General features: G+C 42.3%; 1 long non-coding RNA gene across 1 annotated transcript; it reads left to right on the plus strand.

Annotated features, from left to right (window-relative positions):
• The first annotated feature begins 14,749 nt into the window (after nucleotides 1-14,749).
• Nucleotides 14,750-19,722, plus strand: LOC125090553 (uncharacterized). Its single transcript, XR_007124379.1, has 3 exons — nucleotides 14,750-14,849; nucleotides 14,967-15,044; nucleotides 18,329-19,722. It is a non-coding gene; the product is annotated as an uncharacterized LOC125090553 (long non-coding RNA).
• The last annotated feature ends 741 nt before the right edge of the window (nucleotides 19,723-20,463 follow it).

Consider the following 20,463-nt stretch of genomic DNA (forward strand, 5'->3'; position numbering starts at 1 on the left):
ACAGGCATTTTTATTTTCACCCTTTAAAGTGGCCCACAAAGCCTTCAAGGAACAAGAGCAACACAGAGCAATCAGAAGCAGTTTGCACTGAACCCGGCCCCCTGGCAAGGGGCGGCACAACTCCCCCCAGACAGAGATACCTGAGAATCAGTACAGCGGGCCCTTTCCCCAGAAAACACCTGGAAGAACAGGTGAACACCAAGTTTAGGAGCACACAGGAGTGCAAAATTCCAACACTGGGGGAAAACAGTAAATAGAATTCAAAGGTTTTGATCTTTCAGTCTAAAATTTTTCCTTTCTGTTTTTTTCTTTTTTCCATTCCAATTAGTTTCTTATTTTATCAACTCTTCTTTTTACGTCTTTTTAAATTTTCATTTTCTACATTTACATTTTTTAGATATATTCTTCATTTTTTGCTTCCTTTCACTGTATTCAGCTTTATGTTTGTATGTAATTTTGGTGATTTTACACTTTTGGGATTTGGCGTCTTTTAACAAACAGACCAAAATACACCCAGTACTTCCTGGAGGTTTGACCACCTGGGAAATTATATTCTCTTCTCGCCTTGCCCTCCCTGGCCCCACATTTCTTTTTTCTTTAGTTTTTGGTTTCTGACCTCTTTGAATTTCACTAGTGTGTACTTTGCCTGGGTCATGGTCAATATTTTTTATTTTGCTCTTTCACTAGTGTGTACTTTGCCTGGGTCATGGTCAATATTTTTTATTTTGCTCTCTTGTTCATTGATTCTTCTCTGGGCAAAATGAGTAGGAGGAGGAATTCACAACAAAAGAAAGAAACAGAGGAAACACTCTCTGCCACAGATCTAATCCATAGCGGTGTAAGTAACATGTCAAACCTGGAATTTGGAATAACGATTATAAGGTTACTAGCTGGGCTTGAAAAAAACATAAAAGACACTAGAAAGATCTCTTAGTGCAGAAATAACATGTAATCAGGCTGAAATTAAAAATGCTTTCACTGAGATGCAGTCTAAATTGGATGCTCTAACAGCTGCAGTACATGAGGCAGAAGAGAGAGGAAATGACATAGAAGACAAGTGGATGGAAAGGAAGGAAGCTGAGGAAAAGAGAGAAAAGCAACTAATGGACCATGAGGGGAAGCTTCAAGAAATCAGCAAAACCATAACGTTAAACAATATTAGAATTTTTGTGGTCCTGGAGGAGAAAGAGAGAGCAAGACCGAGTATATTTAAACAAATCATAGCTGGAAACTTCCTCATCTGGGGAAGGATGCAGGCATACAAGTTCAAGAGGTAGAGAGGACCCCTTTCAAAATCAATAAATAGATCAACACTGTGACATATAGTAGGGAAGCCTGCAAATTATCAAAGAGAAAATCCTGAAAGCATCTCAAGACAAAAGGTTCCTAACCTACAGGCATGGCAACATTAGGCTGGCAGCAGACCTATCCACAGGGACCTGGGAAGCCAGAAAGGGCTGGCATGATATCCTTGGGGTACTAAATGAGAACATACAGCAAAGAATACTTTCTCCAGAAAGGCTGTCATTCAGAATGGAAAGAGAGATAAAGGGCTTTTTGGGCAAACAGAAACTCAAAGCCAGCCCTGTAAAAAAAATATTAGAGGGAGATCTTCAAAGTGAGGAAAGAGCCCAAAAGTAAGAGAGACCAGGAAGAAACAAAGACAATCTACAGACACACAGACTTTAGAGGTAATACAATGGCACTCAATTCATATCTCTCAATAGTTACTCTGAATGTAAATGGGCTAAATGCCCCAATCAAAAGACACAGGCTGGGATGCCTGGGTGGCTCAGTCAGTTAAGCTGCAGCCTTCAGCTGGGGTCATGATCCCAGGGTCCTGGGATCAAGTCCTGCATTGGGCTCCTTGCTTGGCAGGAAGGCTGCTTCTCTCTCTGCCTCTGCCTGCCACTCTGCCTGCTTGTGCTCATTCTCTCTCTCTCTCTCTCTTTCAAATAAAGAAATAAAATCTTTGAAAAAAAAGACACAGGGTATCAGATTGGATATGCTATCTACAATTTTAGACCTAAAGACACCTCCAGATTGAAAGTGAGGGGGTAGAGATCTATTTATCATGCTAATGGACCTCAAAAGAAAGCTGGTATAGCAATCCTTATATCAGACGAATTAGATTTTAAACCAAAGACTGTAGTAAGGGATGAAGAAGGATGCTATAGCAGGCTTAAAGGGTCTATACCCAACAAGAAGGTCTAAGAATTATAAATATTTATGCTAACTTGGGAGCAGCCAATTATATAAGCCAATTAATAACCAAATTAAAGAAACACTTTGATAATAATACAATAAACGTAGGGAACTTCAACACCCCATTCACAGAATGGACAGATCATCTAAGCAGAAGGTCAACAAGGAAACAAGGGCTCTGAATGACACACTGGACCAGAGGGTCTTAACAGATATATACATACAGAGCATTCTAGCCTAAAGCAACAGAATACACATTTTTCTCCAGTGCACATGGAACATTCTCCAGAATAGATCACATACTGAGTCATAATTCAGGTCTCAACTGATACCAAAAGATTTGGATTATTCCCTGCATATTTTCAGACCACAATGCTTTGAAACTGGAACTCGATCACAAGATGAAATTTGGAAAAAGACTTGGAGACTAAAAAGCATCCTAATGAAGAATGAATGGGTCAGCCAGGAATTTAAAGAAGAATTTTAAAACTTCATGGAAACGAATGAAAATGAAAACACAGGCATTCAAAACCTTTGGAATATAGCAAAGGTGGTCCTAAGAGGAAAGTACATAGCAATGCAAACCTTTATCAAAAAACATGAGAAGTCTCTGAGGCACATGGGTGGCTCAGTCATGATCCCAGGGTCCTGGGATCGAGCCCCACATCAGGTTCTCTGCTCAGCAGGGAGCTTGCTTCCACCTCTCTCTCTCTCTGCCTGCCTCTCTGCCTACTTGTGATCTCTGCCTGTCAAATAAATAAATAAAATCTTTTAAAAAAATACAAGAAGTCTCAAATACACAAGCTAACCTAATACCTAAAGGAGCTGGAAAAAGAAGAGCAAATAAAGCCTAAACCAAGCAGGAGAAGAGAAATTGTAATGATTAGAGCAGAAATCAATGAAACAGAAACCAGAAGAACAGCAGAACAGATCAATGAAACTAGGAGCTGGTTTTGAAATTATTAAGATTGATGAACCCCTAGCCAGACTTATCAAAAAGAAAGGGGAAAGGATCCAGAATAATATCATGAATGAAAGAGGAGAGGTCACAACCAACACCAAGGAAATACAAAGATATTTAAGAACATATTATGAGCAACTACATGACAATAAATTAGGCAATCTAGAAGAAACAGATGCATTCCTGGAAATTTATAAGCTACCAAAATTGAATCAGGAAGAAATAGAAAATATGAACAGACCCATAACCAGCAAGGAAATTGAAGCAGTGATCAAAAATCTCCCAACACACAAGAGTCCAGGGTCAGATGGCTTCCCAGGGGAATTCGACCAAACATTTAAAGAAAAACTAACACCTATTCTTCTGAGGCTGTTTCAAAAAACAGGAGTGGAAGGAAAACTCCCATACTTGTTCTGTAGGCCAGCATGACCTTGATCCCCAAACTGGACAAAGACCCCACGGAAGTAATGTTAAAAGGACTATTCACCCCAACCAAGTGGGATTTATTCCTGGGCTGTATGGGTGCTTCAACATTCACAAATCAAATCAACATGACATATCACATTAATAAAAGAAAGGACAAGAGCCATATGATCCTCTCACTTGATGCAGATAAAGCACTGGACAATATGCAGCATCCTTTCTGGATTAAAACTCCACAGTGTAGGGATAGAGGGAACATACCTCAATAACATAAAAGCCATCTATGAAAAGCCCACGGTGAATATCATTCTCAATGGGGAAAAACTGAGCACTTTTCCCTAAGGTCAGGAACATAACAGGGATGCCCACTTTCACCATAGTTGTTCAACTAGAAGTCCTAGTCTCAGCAATTAGACAACAAAAAGAAATAAAAGGCATCCAAATGGGCAAAGAAGTCAAACTCACTCTTTGCAGATGATATGATGCTTTATGGGGAAAACCCAAAAGTCACAAGCCCCAAATTGCTAGAACTACTATAAGAATTCAGCAACATGGCAGAATATAAAACTCAATGCACAGAAATCAGCTGCATTTCTACATGCTAACAATGAGACAGAAGAAAGAGAAATGAAGGAATTAATCCCATTCACAAATGCACCAAAATCCATGTAATAGGATGCCATGGATCTGAATAATGCTGAAGTACTTAGGGAAAAAATAAAAAATTTAAGAACATGTATTCTGAATGTTATCTCGCTGTCTTGCCCATTCATTTTCTTAGTGTATCCATTTTTTTCTCTCTAATTAGCACTTTTTTTGTGTTCTCCATACAAAACATTTGCATACCCCAAGGTTGTCAAGTTATTTTCCCTTGTTTTCATATGAAACTTTTATGGTTCTAGCTTTTCTGTCCTTTTTTTTTTTAACATTTATTTATTTATTTGAGAGAGAGCATGCAGGATGAGGGGAAGAGGGAAAGAATTTCAAGCACTCTCCCCACTGAGTGTGAAGCCTAACACAGTGTTTGACTCCAGATGGGGCTCCACGTGGGGCTGGACACAGGGCTCAATCTCATAACCCTGAGACCATGATCTCAGCCAAAATCAAGAGCTGGACCCTTCAGGGACTGAGCAAACCAGGTACCCCTGGTGCAAAGTTTTATATTTACGTTTATGATCCATCCAAAATTAATGCCCGTGTACACAATGAGGTCAGGGTCAAGGTCTGTTTTGCTTCCACTTGAATAACCAGTTTACCCAGAATTATTCACCCAAAAGTCTTCCCTTTCCCCCACTAAACAGATTAGACACTCTGGGCAGAAATCAATTGACAGTACTTGCTGTGATTGCTCTATTTTTGGACTCTATTCTGTTTCACTGATCTATCTTTATGCCAAAGACTTTGATTACTGTGGCTTTATTATAAGTCCTAAAAGTAAGTGGGAATAAGCAGTGTAAGTTCTTCAAATGTGTTCTTCAAATGTAAGTTCTTCAAAGGTGATGGGACTGTCCCCTTGAAGGTGAAGAGAAAAACAAGCCCCCATGCACTGAACAGCTAAGGGCCACGTTCCCAGGGGGCGAAGAGCAGGTGCTGCCCCCTTGGTGGCACCACCCTGCCTCCCAGTCACATGCCCCCTGCCCACTCTGCCCACTGAGGGTCCAGCCTCCCACCTCCCTCTGTGGCTCAGTTATCCAGACTGAGGTGGTCACTGGCATTCCCCTCCAGGGGGCCACACCCAAAGCCACAGATGGATGTTACATGCGAAATAAAAGATTTATTAAGTTGCTGAAATGTGATTCATTCACTAAGAGCCCCTTGCACATATGGACTGGTTGGACCTGTATCTTCAGGGGTCCCCCAGATGAATGGCTGGTGTGTGTGTAGGGGGTCTAGAGATCCTTATGGCTTAAAATTAAGTAAAGCCACCAACAAACTATTCCTAATGGATGAGAGAGAGAGGGGTAGAGACAGTGAGAGAGAGAGAGGAAGGAGAGAGGATAGGCACAGGAGTGAGGAGGAGTAGGAGGGCAGAGAAAGTGGCAAAGATGCTTGAATGTGCGTTTAGCAGATGAGGTGGAGGAGGAGCGGAGACGGAGAAGGGAAGAGACAGGAAGCGGCCAGAGATAAGATGACAAGAGGGGAGGCAGATGTGAACGGGGCAGATGGGGCAGAGCAGATGGGGCAGAGACAGGGACAGAGAAAAGAAGCAGGTGCGGGGTGGGCAGAGGGCTGGCAGCAAGGTGGGCAAAATGTAACCGTCCCTCAGAATAATACACTGCTTAAAACATAATTAATGAGAATTTGTACTGGTCACGCAAGATGACCTTGAGAAAAACACATACTAGCAGCAGGCTTCTGGTGGTGGAGAGGATGATATACATCCTTGAAGCCGAGCCACTGGGGATGCCAGGCCCACTCAGGGTAGGACACCACATGCTTCCATTTTTCGTTGCCTCCCCAGCCTCAAAGAAAGTCTGCTGTTAGAATAATTCCTTTAAGTGCAGCTTGCTCAACTACAAATTCCCTGCTGCTTGACTGGGCACCCCCTACTCTTCTTTTTTTTACCTGTAAGACTTGTGATCAACGCTTGACTCACATTCCTTCTTGTTTACCCACAAGACCTATGACTATTATATATACTTCTTCTCCTTTGTTGGTTGTTATCTTGTATCTCATAAATGCAGTCCTTTTAGCTGTCGACCCCTGCTCCCTCCCTATTACAGCTGACTTGTTTGTGCCTCATTGTTCTCCTGTGCACCATTGGGAAGTGGCAGCAAAGAAAGACACACAGAGCAGGGGCACCAAAAGAGAGATGGACACAGAGATGGTCAGATCCCCACACAGGGAAACAGGGACCCAGAGACAGAAAGAACAGAGCTGAGGCCTGAGAAGACAGTGGGGGAGGGAGGGTTTGGAGGAGCAAAAGAGTCTCCCAGTCTCCCTAGGAGATCCACATTCTTCTCAGTTTGGTGTTCTTTCTACTCAACTACTTCCCTGATAGAAAAATGACACAAGAAAAAATGTCTCTCTGGAAGAAACCTGTACCAAAATTCTGGAGGGCCAGATAAGAAGCACTTGTTTGGAATTTCTTGTATTTGCAGCAATTCTAAGAATAACTGTTGCAGCACTCATAATAAGGCATATTTGATTTCCCCCACGCTTGCTCTCACAGAGTATAATTTTTCTATACAGTTAGTTGTTCTGTGGTTCCTTTGTTTTACTTTCTTGCTGTCCTGGTTAAGGGTTTATCTTTGAATTATCACAGTGGCAAGGATGAGTGAAATGTCAACCTAGAGAGTCCAACTGAGTTGCTCCCATCACTCAGCAATGCCATGGCTGTAGCCCATTACCCTAGTGGTTCTCCACCAGATGGGGTGCTTCCCTCAGGGGGGCCATTTGGAAATGTGGGAAGTGCCTGGGACTGTCATAGTGACCAAGGGAGCACCATTGACATCTGGAGGAGCCAACTGCACAAGCCATCTGCAACGTTCACAATTTCTCCGGCCCCAGATGCCTCTAGTGACCCACTGAGAAATACCATATAAGGCCCAAAGAAGCCACACAGAGATGTTCTGGGGGAACCGAGGCTGGGCTCAAGGGTTATTTCCATCCAGAGAAGATTTTCAATTTAAACAAACAAACAAACAAACAAACTTGCCCCCCTCTATCCTCACTTTGTTTAGGAGCCATCTAGGATTCTCTCCCCGATAAACTCCCAAAAAAGTCCAGGAAAAGGACTCACCTCCCATGCAAAGACATACAGTGGACTGTCTCCCTTCTTGGAAAACCCCTTCTTTCATCTATTCAAGATGTACATCTCTTCCTGCCTTATAACATCTCTGATATAAGGAGGCATCTCATTAATAATGGTATCGTAGCACAGCTTTTGGTCAATGGCACTCAAGACATTGGTATCATTTCCTGTGCATGTCCAAATTTGGTTTTTACTCCAGTTTGCGTGGCTGGACACTTAGAACTCCCTGACCTTTCAGTCAACAAACCACTGAGGACCACCTAGGGAGGACAATGAGTGTTAGTTCTTATGTGAAAACCTTTCACTGCAACATCCTTATAAGATCAAGAAAATGTCAACGGCAAAATTTGCAGGACTTTCTTTTAAAAAAATTGTTTATTTAGTTGGGAGAGAGAGGGAAAGCAAAGAGGGAGAGTGAGAGGGTGAAGCTGACTCCCCGCTGAGCAGAGAGCCTCATCTGTGGCTTGATCCCAGGACCCTGAGATTATGACCTGAGCCAAAGGCAGATGCTTCAGTGACTGAGCCACCCAGGTGCCCTACAGAATTGTCTGTCTTTTTCTTTCTTTTTTAAAATAATATTTCATTTATTTATTTCACAGAGAGAGAAAAAGCAGGGTGAACTGCAGGCAGAGAAAGAGGGAGAAGTAGGTCCCCATGGAGCGGGGGAGCCAGATGCAGGGCCCAACCCATGACCCTGGGATCACAGTGCAAACCAAGGCAGACACCCAACCCACGGAGCCGCCCAGGCACCCTGCCCTGTAGAATTTTCTTAAAAGAAAACCCCAGGGACACCTGGGATGGGAGGACTCTTCTGGGAAATGCCACCTCACCACCACTGAACAGCACAGAGGCTGACACTGTGTGGATAAAGCAGACACTGACCACCACAGATGACTCAGAGTTGAAAATGGATTCAGAGGCATTACACTTGGAATGTGAAGAGGTTTGAGGACTACTGCCAACAATTTCCTTTGCTTACACCTTCTTTTTCATATGTCCATAAGACTGATATGTATTGAAATCTAAGTCTCAAAGGGACTAGCAAACTCCTCTCATGAATCTGAAATTGAAAGCTGAAGTGACTTTCATAGCTTAATTGGGAGTGTGGTCTTTTCCGTAGTCACTAAGGAGATAAGTAAGGTACAAAGACAAGGAGACAGGGACATAAGGAGAATGAAACACAGATGAGGCTTCAGTACCCGATCCAGCCACACAGTGCCCAGCCAAAACACTCGCCCTCTGAGAGCGAGCTGCTAAAGGCTGGAAAAATGAGATGTCATGGAAGGAGGAATTCCAACATTTGCCCATGCCCTGCAGTTTCCAGATCTGGGCCCTGAGCCCCTGCCCAAAGTCCCCAGGTATTGCCAAATGAAGAGTGAAAAGATGGAGGCTTGAGTTCCAGCACGACAAGTCCTTGGCAAGAACCACAGTGGAGGAAGGACCCGTCTACCCAGTGGCCTCAGAGACCCTGGCTGGATGTGAAGTGGATTAGTTCTGAACAACACCTCACGGCTCACACCTTTCCTGATCACTCATCCATTTGGAACAAGACAGCTCTCTTCTGGGCCTCTCAGAACTAAGTCTGGGTGAGCAGAAGAGGCACAGGTTTTGGAGAGGACCCACAAAGACCTGCTTACACATCTCAACGCCCACATGTATGAGTCATGTGCTTGTCAACAACCTGCATAATCTCCCTGGTACTAGGCTTCCACCTCCCTTCCTCCCTTCCATCTTCCCTTGTTCCCTTTCTCCTTTCCTCCTTTCCTCTTTTTCTCCCTCCCCATTTTTTCACTCTCCTTTTTCTTTTCTCCCTCCCTCCCTTCCTGCTTTCATTCTTCCTTAAACAAATACTCTAACATCAAACACTGTCCTAAGCACTTCACAAAATTATGTCCTTTAATCCTCAGAACCACCTGTGAAGCAGACACTCTATTCATCATTCTCATTTACAGACTAGAAACCCGAGGCACAGGGTGTAAGCAACACAGCTGGGTTCACACAGCCAGTAAGAGGCTGAGCAAGGATTCAGACCCAGGCAGCCTGGCCCCAGAGTCTGCCGCACACTGTCCTCCTACGCTCTGCTACGCAGTCACAATTGTCAGCCAAAACTAAGAACCGCCTCTGGGTCTTGTGATGCTTAACTAACAGAAGTCAAGTCCCTGGCAAATAGTAAGGCTGTAAGAAATAAAAATCATCACCTTCGATCTCCAGGATGCTAGTCTTTCAATTCACAAAGAGAAGAAAAATACATTCTACCTGTATTCTTCTACAAGTTTGGAAAAATGCTTTACGTAAATTACCCTCCTTGGTTCTTAGAACAGTCCTAGGATATACTGTTTTTCTTTACTTTTTTGAAAGATTTTATTTATTTATTTGTTTGTTTGTTTGTTTGATTGTTTGTCAGAGGGAGAATGAGCGAGTATAAGCAGGGAGAACAGCAGCAGAGGGAGAAGCAGGCCCCCTGCTGAGCAAGGAGCCCATGGCAGGGTGGATCCCAGAACCCGGGGATCATGATCTGCACTGAAGTCACATGCTTATTAAGCGACTGAGCCACTGAGACGTCCCAATCCACTGTTTTTCTTCTAATAATGTTAGCATATAGAACTTAGCATGTCCCAGGCATTTTTTCTGTGTACCTTATGCATGCATTTAATCCTAAAATCACTCAGTCCTATAGCTCAGTGAGGTAAGTAGTAGTATTAACTCTATATTACTGGCCCAGAGAGGTTAAGTAAGTGCCCAGGGTGACACAGCTAGAACATAGCGGTGCTGGGATGAAACTCAGAGAGTCTGGTTTCAGACTCTGAGCTCTCTGACCCTCTCCTCTGAGGGTGTCTGTGTAGGAGGCAATTCTGGCTCACAATCCCTGTGATGAGTAACAGAGTCAGTAAGTACCAGAGCCAGAATGCAAGCCCAGGCCTGTCTGCCACCAGTGTCCCTAGCAGGTGATTTCTCTGACTCTTGCCTTGGACATCCGAGTGGCCTGATGGACGTCGCCTTGAGTTGGGGCTTAAAAGACATAGGCTCTAGACCTGCCAATAAAATAACTGGTCAACAGCAGGGAGACCTTGAACAAATCACTTTGCCTCCAACCTTCATCTAAAAATTAGGGAGTCGTGCTCACTTGATCTTTAATGTCCTCTAATTCTAAGCAACTGTTTTCCAGAAAGAATTCCAATTCTGTTTGAAGGAAAGAAATGTAGCATGTTTCGTATAGCTCAATGTCAACCTCCCCCACCCCTGAGGAAAACTCTGGATAATGCCTCTTTTTACCTGATACAAATCCTACAGGTGCCATGAAGTACAGCTCAAATGCACAGCAGCCAGAAACACGGCCACTTCTCTGGAGGCCTCTCAAGCTTCTAGTCCCTTTCCCCCACCCTTACTGGTAAGAACTATGCACACGCTACTCTGTGCTCCTGCAATACTGAGTTTGTGCCTCTGGAATAACAATTCCTACATTCACAGACAGCAGCAGCATGTGTGCCTGTGCGTGTATATGTGTGTGCATGTCCTTTAGGGCACAAACTGTACTCCATTCATTTTTCTATGCTTGGACCATATCTGTAAGTACCAATATCTGACCATTTTTGACCTACACAAGTGACAATTTATATGGTGCAACCTAACAGATGCTCATTAAATATAGGCATATTTCCTACTGTGCAACAGATGCATTCCCGAAAAACTTTATGCTCTACAAGAGGGGCCAGTAAGCTTCTCTATAAGGGGGCCACATGGTCAATACTTTGGACTTTATGTGCTATACAGTCTCTATCCCAAGGATTCCACTTTGTCATTGTTGTATCAAAGCAGCCCTAAAGAATCTATCAATGAGCATGGGTGTGTTCCAGTAAAACCCCATTTGGAAAAAAAAAAAAAAAAGGCTGAGGCCACCTGGGTGGCTCAGCTGGATAAGTGTCTTGACTTCGGTTCAGATCATGATATTGGGGTCCTGGAATTGATTCATGGGTTGTGCTCCCTGCTCCATAGGGAGTCTGCTTAAGCTTCTCCCTCTCCCTTTGCCCTGCCCCCTGCTTGTGCACTCTCTCTCACTCTCTAACAAGTTAATAGAGTCATTAAAAACAAAAAAAAATTAAAAAAAAAAAGCTGGACTCATGAAGAAACAGAAAATCTCAACCTATGACAAGTAAAGAAATCGAATTAGTCATTCAAAACTTCCTATCAAGGGGCGCCTGGGTGGCTCAGTGCATTAAGCCTCTGCCTTCAGCTCAGGTCATGGTCTCAGAGTCCTGGGATTGAGCCCCACATCGGGCTCTCTGCTCAGCGGGGAGCCTGTCTCTCTCTCTCCACCTGTTTCTCTCTCTGCCTGCCTCTCTGCCTACTTGTGATCTTTCTTTCTTTTTTTTTTAAGATTTTATTTATTTATTTGAGAGAGAGGCAGTGAGAGAGAGCATGAGCGAGAAGAAGGTCAGAGGGAGAAGCAGACTCCCCATGGAGCTGGGAGCCCGATGCAGGACTCGATCCCGGGACTCCAGGACCATGACCTGAGCCGAAAGCAGTCATCCAACCAACTGAGCCACCCAGGCGTCCCTACTTGTGATCTTTCTCTGTCAAATAAATAAATCTTCAAAAAAAAAAATAAAACTTCCTATCAAGAAAAGGTCAGGACCAGATAGCTACACTGGTGTATTCTAGCAAACATTTCAAGGAAAATGAATACCCATGTGTAGATTCATGTATCTACTACCAGCAGTCAAGAAAATGTACAATTCCACCATCAAGGGGTTCTTCCTGATTTACTATTAGAATCTTACTTACCTACTCCCCACTATTCCTATTCCCTGGCACTGAGCCCTGCATTTCTGAATTTTGTCATTTCAAAATGTTATATAGATGGAATTACAAAGTACAGAACCTTTTTTCACTCAGCACAGTTCTCCGGAGAGTCATCCAAGATGCTGCATATAGATCAGTACCTTATTCCTTTCTATTGCTGAGTATTCTATTTCTTCTAAGTTGTCTAATTTTTTAGCATACACTTGCTCATAGTATGTCCTTGTTAATTTACTAAAGGCTATAGGATCTCTAGCGATTAAAAAAAAATGAATGCCATTATTTCTTCACAAACACTTTCAGAAAATAAAGGAAAAATGAACACTTGCCAACAACTTTTATGAAGCCAGTATTACCCTGATACAAAAACCAAGCAAGGAAATCAGAGGGAAAAAAATAATCTACAGACCAAACTCTCTTAAGAAGACAGATGCAGAAATCCTCAAAAATTCCTAGCAAATTGAATCCAGCAGTATATTAAAAGGATTATATATCATGAGCAAGGAGACTATATGCCAGGAACACAAGGCTGGTTTAATATCTGGAAATCAAGTATTAGAAGACACTACATAAACAGAACAATGCAGAAAAAACATATGATCAACTGAAGAGACACAGAAAAGCATCTGACCGACTTCAACACCCCTTTCTGATAAGTTTTAAAAACTAGGAACAGTTCAAGCTGATAAGGGTATCCACAAAAACAAACAAACCAACCAACAAATCACTAGTAAGGTCCTACTGAAAAGGAAAAGACTGAATCTTTTCCACCTAAGATCAGGAAAGAGGTTCAGACTCACCCCTTCTATTCAAAATTGCACTAGAGGTTCCAGCCAGGGAAATTAGGCAAGAAATGTAAAATTAACAGGAGGCAACATTGGGAAGGAAGAAGGAAAATTGTGTCAATGTACAGATGACATGATTGTGCATATACAAAAATCTTGCATATAAGAAATTCAGGAAATGAACCACTAAAAAATCTTTCTTGTATATAAGAAATCACTAAAACCTATTAGCATGAATAAATGAGCTCAGCGAGTTTGCAGGATATGAGATTAATATACAAAAATCCATTACATTTCGGGGCGCCTGGGTGGCTCAGTGGGTTGAAGCCTCTGCCTTCGGCTCAGGTCATGATCTCAGAGTCCTGGGATCAAGCCCTGCATCGGGCTCTCTGCTCGGCGGGGAGCCTGCTTCCCCCCCCCCTCTCTCTCTATGACTGCCTCTCTGCCTACTTGTGATCTCTGTCAAATAAATAAATTAAAAATAAATCTTAAAAAAAAAATCCATTACATTTCAACAGACTAGCAACAAACAGTTCAAAAATGAAAATGCAGAAAACAATTCCATATAGAATATCATCAACATATCACTTAGGAATACATGTAACAAAGGCAGTGCAAAACCATAAACCATTGTTGAAAGAAATGAAAGAAGAACTAAATAAGCAGAAATATATCTCAGGTTCCTGGATCCAAAGACCTAATGTTGTTCCAATGGCAGCACATTCCAAATTGATCTACTTGTGTTATCAATTCGATCCTTACCGGACAGAGTGGAAGGCCAAAAGGTAGCTAAGTGGAGATAAAGGGAAGAGAAGGAAGTCCTGGCTGGACTGATAAAGAAGCAACTTCCATAATCACACTGGGAAAAAGAGAATAAGCAATTTAAGAACTGGAAATTAATATTCATAACCATTACATACAATCTATTGGTACCTGAACAAAAAACTCTGTACAATTCTCATTCCAAGATTCCAAGATCTGGACTCATTTTTCTCAACTGAACTTTTTGTCATATTCATAAAATTCAGAGTTAACTTTCAGGGGACACGATCCGAGATCGCTGTCCGAATTGAGTGGACCCTCCTTGATGATTATAGTCACTATTTGTTGCTAAACTGCCAGACAGATCTAATTTTTTCATAGCACCGGATGGTATTTTTAGTCCATTTCCATTCAGGAATGTTAAACAGTACCCAAATAGAGGCAGTCACATGGGTGATAAGATCATCACCATCTACGTGATCTCTTGCTGCCAAAGAACTGATCTAGCTGGAAGGAACTGTGTATTTCATCTCACTCGTTCAGCTTGTACTGAATGCTTGCCACAATGCCACACACGGGGCTAGGTGCCAGGAGATAGCAGAGCCCCGACTCTCACTCCAGCCCAGAAAATTATAAACTGTTTATCATCTAATAGCATCTAAATCAGTGGTTCTCAACCAGAGTGATTTTATGTCCAAGGGATATCTGGTAACGTCTAGAGACACCGTTGGTCACCGTTAGGGAAATGCTATTGTCGTCTACCGAGTCGAGGCCAGGGATGCTTCTAGACATTCCACGATGCACAGAACAGCTTCCACAACAAGAATTATCCAGCCCAGAATGCCAAGAGCCAAGACTATACCTACTGGGACACTTTTTCAGACGAAAATCTTGGGGCCAATGTCAATGATATATTCAAGATCATCAATTCTGCAGCAGAGTCTATAGGTCCTGGTTCTATTCTGTGTGCAAGAGATCTTCAGTTTCCCTTTTTTGAACTGAAATTGAGCACTAATTTTTCCATGTTTGTCCTTTCCTCAAAAGCAATGAGTTCTGCAGTGCCATCCTGGTGGAAAGCAGCTTTAGACAGCAACAGAAAAGCATTCACCTTTGATCTGCATGTTTCACTGCAAGAGATGGGCTCTACACTTGAGGGACAAAGGTGCCTTATCATGGTTGCATATGGCTTCTGATTTTATTTGAAAGGAAGGATGCTGTGGAAAAAAAGCATGGACTCAAGGAATTCCATTTATTCTTTCTTTTTCTTATTCATTCACAGAATCAACAAAAGCATACCAACCTCCTACCGTGTGCCAACCACCGGGCTAGACACCAGAACCATGAGGATGAATAAAAAGTATGTGTTCTCTCAACAGCCTGCAGGAAACAGGAGACACACACATAAACAAGGCATTACAACGTGTTGAGAGAGAAACACTAGAGGTGGCAAGCACAGGATGGAATAGGGATGTGCCAGTCAGAGCTACTGGCTGCAAGTAAGAGAAACCAATTTTGGCTTATTTAAGCAGGAAAGAAATTTACTGGATCTACCTCAGGGAGCTCACAGAAGCACCAGAGAGCCTGAATAACAAAGCTCAGGAAATAGGCAGAAATACAGAGGCTCAGTGCAGCTAGTATCCCAGTCTCAAAACGACCATGGTGAACACTCTGCAGCCCTGCTCAGTGACCACTGACCATGTCCGTTAAACAGCACTATCCAGCATTCACACTGTAAGCTGCACTGGACTCCTCTTCTCCCACGGCCCTGGAGCCAGCAGCTATGACAGGATGGCTTCTCTCACTTTTTATCTTGCCAGATCCCAAAGAAAAGTCCTTGGGATTTTTTTTAACTTTTTAAAAAAGATTTTATTTATTTATTTCACAGACAGAGAAATCACAAGTAGGCAGAGAGGCAGACAGAGAGAGAGGGGGAAGCAGGTTCCCCCACTGAGCAGAGAGCCTGATGTAGGGCTCCATCCCAGGACCCTGAGATCATGACCCGAGCCAGGGGTAGAGGCTTAAACCAGTGAGCCACCCAGGCACCCCCCCCAAAGCAAAGTCTTTGGATTCAGTTATTCTGGTTTTCTTTTTCTCAGCTTTTTGGTTTTTTTATTATGTTCAGTTAGCCACGTAGAGTACATAATTAGTTTTTTTTTAAAGATCTTATTTATTTATTTGACAGAGAGAGATCAAAAGTAGGCAGAGAGGCAGGCAGAGAGAGAGGAAGGGAAGCAGGCTCCCTGCTGAGCAGAGAGCCCGATGTGGGACTCGATCCCAGGACCCTGAGATCATGACCTGAGATGAAGGCAGTGGCTTAACCCACTGAGCCACCCAGGCACCCCATAATTAGTTTTTGATATACTGTTCAATGATTCATTGGTTGCTTAAAACACCCAGTGCTCCATAGACCAGTGAAACAGAGTATGGAGCCCAGATATGGACCTTAAACTCTATGGTCAACTGATCTTTGACAAAGCAGAAAAAATATCCAGTGGAAAAAAGACAGTCTCTTCAATAAATGGTAGCTATGTATAGAAGAATGAAACTAGACCATTCTCTTACACCATATACAAAGATAAACTCGAAATGGATGAAAGACCTCAATGTGAGGCAGGAATCTATCAAAATCCTAGAGGAGAACATAGGCAGTAACCTCTTCGACAATGGCCACAACAACTTCTTTCAAGACAGGTCTCCCAAAGCAAAGGAAACAAAAGTGAAAATGAACTTTTGGGACTTCATCAAGATCAAAAGCTTCTGCACAGCAAAGGAAGCAGTCAACAAAACAAAGAGGCAACCCACGGAATGGGAGAAGATCTTCCCAAATGACACTACAGACAAAGGGCTGATTTCCAAGATCTATAAAGAACTCTTCAAACTCAACACCCAAAAAACAGATAATCACATTAAAACATGTGAAAACATGAACAGACATTTCTCCAAAAAAGACATACAAATGGCTAACAGACACATGAAAAAAAATGTTCATCATCATTAGCCATCAGGGAGATTCAAACCAAAACCATATTGAGATACCATCTTACAGCAGTTAGAATGGCCAAAATTAACAAGACAGTAAACAAGTGTTGGAGAGAATGTGGAGAAAGGGGAACCCTCATACACTGTTGGTGGGAATGCAAGTTGGTGCAGCCACTTTGGAAAAGAGTGTGGAGATTCCTTAAGAAACTAAAAACAGAGCTACCCTATGACCCTGCAATTGCACTACTGGGTATTTACCCCAAAGATACAGAGGTAGGGAAAAGAAGGACCATCTGTACCCCAATGTTCACAGCAGCAATGGCCATAGTCGCCAAACTGTGGGAAGAGCCAAGATGCCCCTCAACAGAAGAATGGATAAAGAAGATATGGTCCATGTATACAATGGAGTATTATGCCTCCATCAGAAAGGATAAATACCCAACTTTTGTATCAACATGGACTGTACTGGAGGAGACTATGCTGAGTGAAATAAGTTAAGCAGAGAGAGTCAATTATATGGTTTCACTTACTTAGTGGAGCATAAGGAAATAAGACGGAGGATTTTGGGTAAAGGACAGAAGTGAGTTGATGTAAATTGGAGGGGGAGATGAACCATGAGAGACTATGGACTCTGAGAAATAAACTGAGGGTTTTGGAGGGGGTGTTTGGGAGAGCCTGACAGTGGGTATTAAGGAGGGCATGTATTGCATGGAGCACTGGGTGTGATACATAAACAATAAATCTTAGAACACTGAAAAAGCAAAATAAAATTGAAAAAAAAAAAAAAACACTCAGTGCTCATCACCACACATGCCCCCCCCCAGTACCCATCACCTGTTACTCCATCCCCCCACCCACCTCCCCTCTGAAACCCTCAGTTTGTTTCCCAGGGTCCAAAGATTCAGTTATTCTAGATCACTCACCTTCAGTCTAGCTGTAAGGCATGCAGGGAAAATGAGCATCTCACCTGCTGGTTTCTACAGTTGGAGACCAACTTTGTCTCCCACCACCAAAACTCGTACAGTAAGGGGAAGCCCTCTTTCCCGGTTTTGCTCAAAAGTCACCTTCTCAGTGAGACCACTATATTTAAAACTCTAATGCCTCCTTCCCCTAATATTTGTCATCACCCTCCCATGCTATATTTCCCCCCCAATGGCTCTTACCACCATTTCATACACTATTTGTGTATTTATTTATATGCTCATCTGTCTCTCTCTACTCAAATGTGAGCTCCAGAAGGGAAGGATGCACATCTGCTTCATTCACTGCTGTGTCCCCAATGCCAAGAACAGTGCCTGGAACACAGTAGGTTCTCAATAAACACTCAAATAAATGAAGGGAGGAAGGAAGGGAGGGAGGAAGGAAGGGAGGGAGGGAGGGAGAGAGGGAGGGAGGAATTCTCCAAACACAGGGAAATCAAAGACCCTGAGAATCCAAACTATCAACAAATTCTCACTATAAAAAGCCAATGGGAAAGACACAGAATGTAACCTAGCCTGGAAATAAATCAGACAGAGCTCCCTAAGGGAAAGGATAATTGAGCTGAATCTTCAAAAAAGGCAATGCAGAAAAATCAAAATTAGGAAAGAAAAACTGAGGCAGTTAAGAGGGATTCCAAGAATTTGTTGTTTTATATTTTACACAATCGTGGATGTTCCCTAGCCAAGCTCCCTGCATCTTTTCTGTATGGAAGAGGCCCTCATTTGGACCAGTGCAGCATCAGACTTGACCACGAAAAGCCAAGATCAGAACGTGGAGGTGGAAGACATCTCACCAAAAGCATCCAAGAGTGAGTCCTTTATAGAGTGGTAGATTCCAAGGAACACCTGGAGCCTTGAACAAAAAGGTATTACTCTGAATGTTTTTCCCAAGAAAAGAAATCAGACCAGTGATAAAATCAAGAATGATCAAACCTCAAAGGCAAATGAGTTTTTCTCTGGTTTAAAGGTGCTTGTGTTATTACCAGGATAGCTTTTGGTTTAAGTGATCTTGCTGCCATAGAACTTTTTGTAATGCATCAAAATTCATAGGCTGTGAAGGCCAGGAAAAAAAGAGTAGGTGGCAGGGTTATTACCTGACTTTCAATTCAGTAAACAGAATTCATCCTTCTACAGAGTCATTTATACAAAATACTGAAGGCGGCTTTATGGTCCAATGAGATGGGAGTTTGAATGACTTAAATTATTGGCTTTCAGACTGAATGCACGTTTATGAATACGCTGACATCCCCCTGCACTAAATGAGGTGATGTACAGCTATTGTCCACATACTTTCTGTCACCACCACTCTCTTCTCTGGCTTTGGCTTGTCCCCAGAGCATCAGGATGACATTAAGTGACAACGGCTGTAGTATTCCCACTACACAGGGAACCGCCCTTGCTGCTTTCAGTGGATCCCTTCAGAAGGGCAATTCACAAGATGTTGGGCGGACGCAGGAGAAACGAGGGAGCTGGAAGGATGAGCTCCCAATGACCACGCAGAGGATCGACTCCTCTGTCAAATACCGCCAACTCTGTCACAACTACTGGACAGTTTCCCAGGTCCTGGGGATGTGAATGGGACCCAAAGGCGACCCTGGCACCTTGTGCCTCACCTCATCTCCTTATGACATTCAAATAAATAGTAATCAAAAGGCAATTTACATCTCTGCTGCAGCGTTTGCTAAAAATGCTAAAGGAAAAAGACTGCCTTAGTGCACAGCAAAACTCAAAACTCCTCTCCCCGGGCTGTCTCTGTTCTCATCATTCCATAGCCCCTAAGACTAGCGCATAAATCAACCCTAGCAGTCTTTCTGCTTTTTCTCATTTCCCTATTCTGTGTCAGCTCTCTGGCTTCTTCCAGTTTTCCTTTTCCACCATCATCCAGATACTGTTTGAGAAAAGAGAATAGTAAGCAAGGTGGGCCTGGGGCAGAAACAGATGGCACAGATTTACAACTTATATATATTTTTTTTAAGCTCTCATATATTCTCCCTTCAAGGAGTGCCCATTCTGAGCATGGCTGTGTTTTAGATAAACCAAGGGTATAAAATATTATGTTATCACCTGTGTGTTAATAATAAATAAATAAAATAATATATAAATTATAAAATATTTTATTTTATATAAATATTTTATTAATATATAATAAGATATTATAAATATTTTATATTTTATATAAAATATAAAATAAGATATTTATTTTTTATATAAAATATAAAATAAATAAATAAATAAGCCTTAGCATTAGTCAAAAAAAAAAAAGGAAAGAATTTAACAGTGAACAAAGATTTAAAGACCTCAAATGTGATCCAGGAATAGCTCCTTTGTGAGAGTGGGGAAAACAGACGTGCTTTTTCCTAATTCCTCTAGCCAATGGCCACTTCTTTAAAATCAATGTAGGAGTCAAGACAACAGTTTTCAAGATACACATATCAACACATTTCATTTCTTAGCATACATTTAAATGGCACTAAGGACACTATTGTTGTTCAACCTTCAACACCGTACACCTCCACAATTTTCCCATCTTCCCAAACTGAAACTATTGTTCTCATGAAACAACACCGCGTTCTCTCCTCCTTCTGGTCCCCAGTAAGCACCATGCTACTTTCTGTCTCTATTATCTAGGTTACTCTAGGCATTTCATAAATGGAATTGGACAGTATTTGCCCTTTTGCCCTATTTCGCTTTGTGTAACAACTTCAAGGTCCATCCATGTGGTACCATGGGTCAGCATTTCCTTCCTTTTTAAGACTATAGAATCCTTCCATCTCCTGAGGGACATGCAGGGCACTTCCACCTTTTGTCTATTGAGAA

This window comes from Lutra lutra, chromosome 18 (assembly GCF_902655055.1).
Source record: "Lutra lutra chromosome 18, mLutLut1.2, whole genome shotgun sequence".
Classification (NCBI taxonomy): domain Eukaryota; kingdom Metazoa; phylum Chordata; class Mammalia; order Carnivora; family Mustelidae; genus Lutra; species Lutra lutra.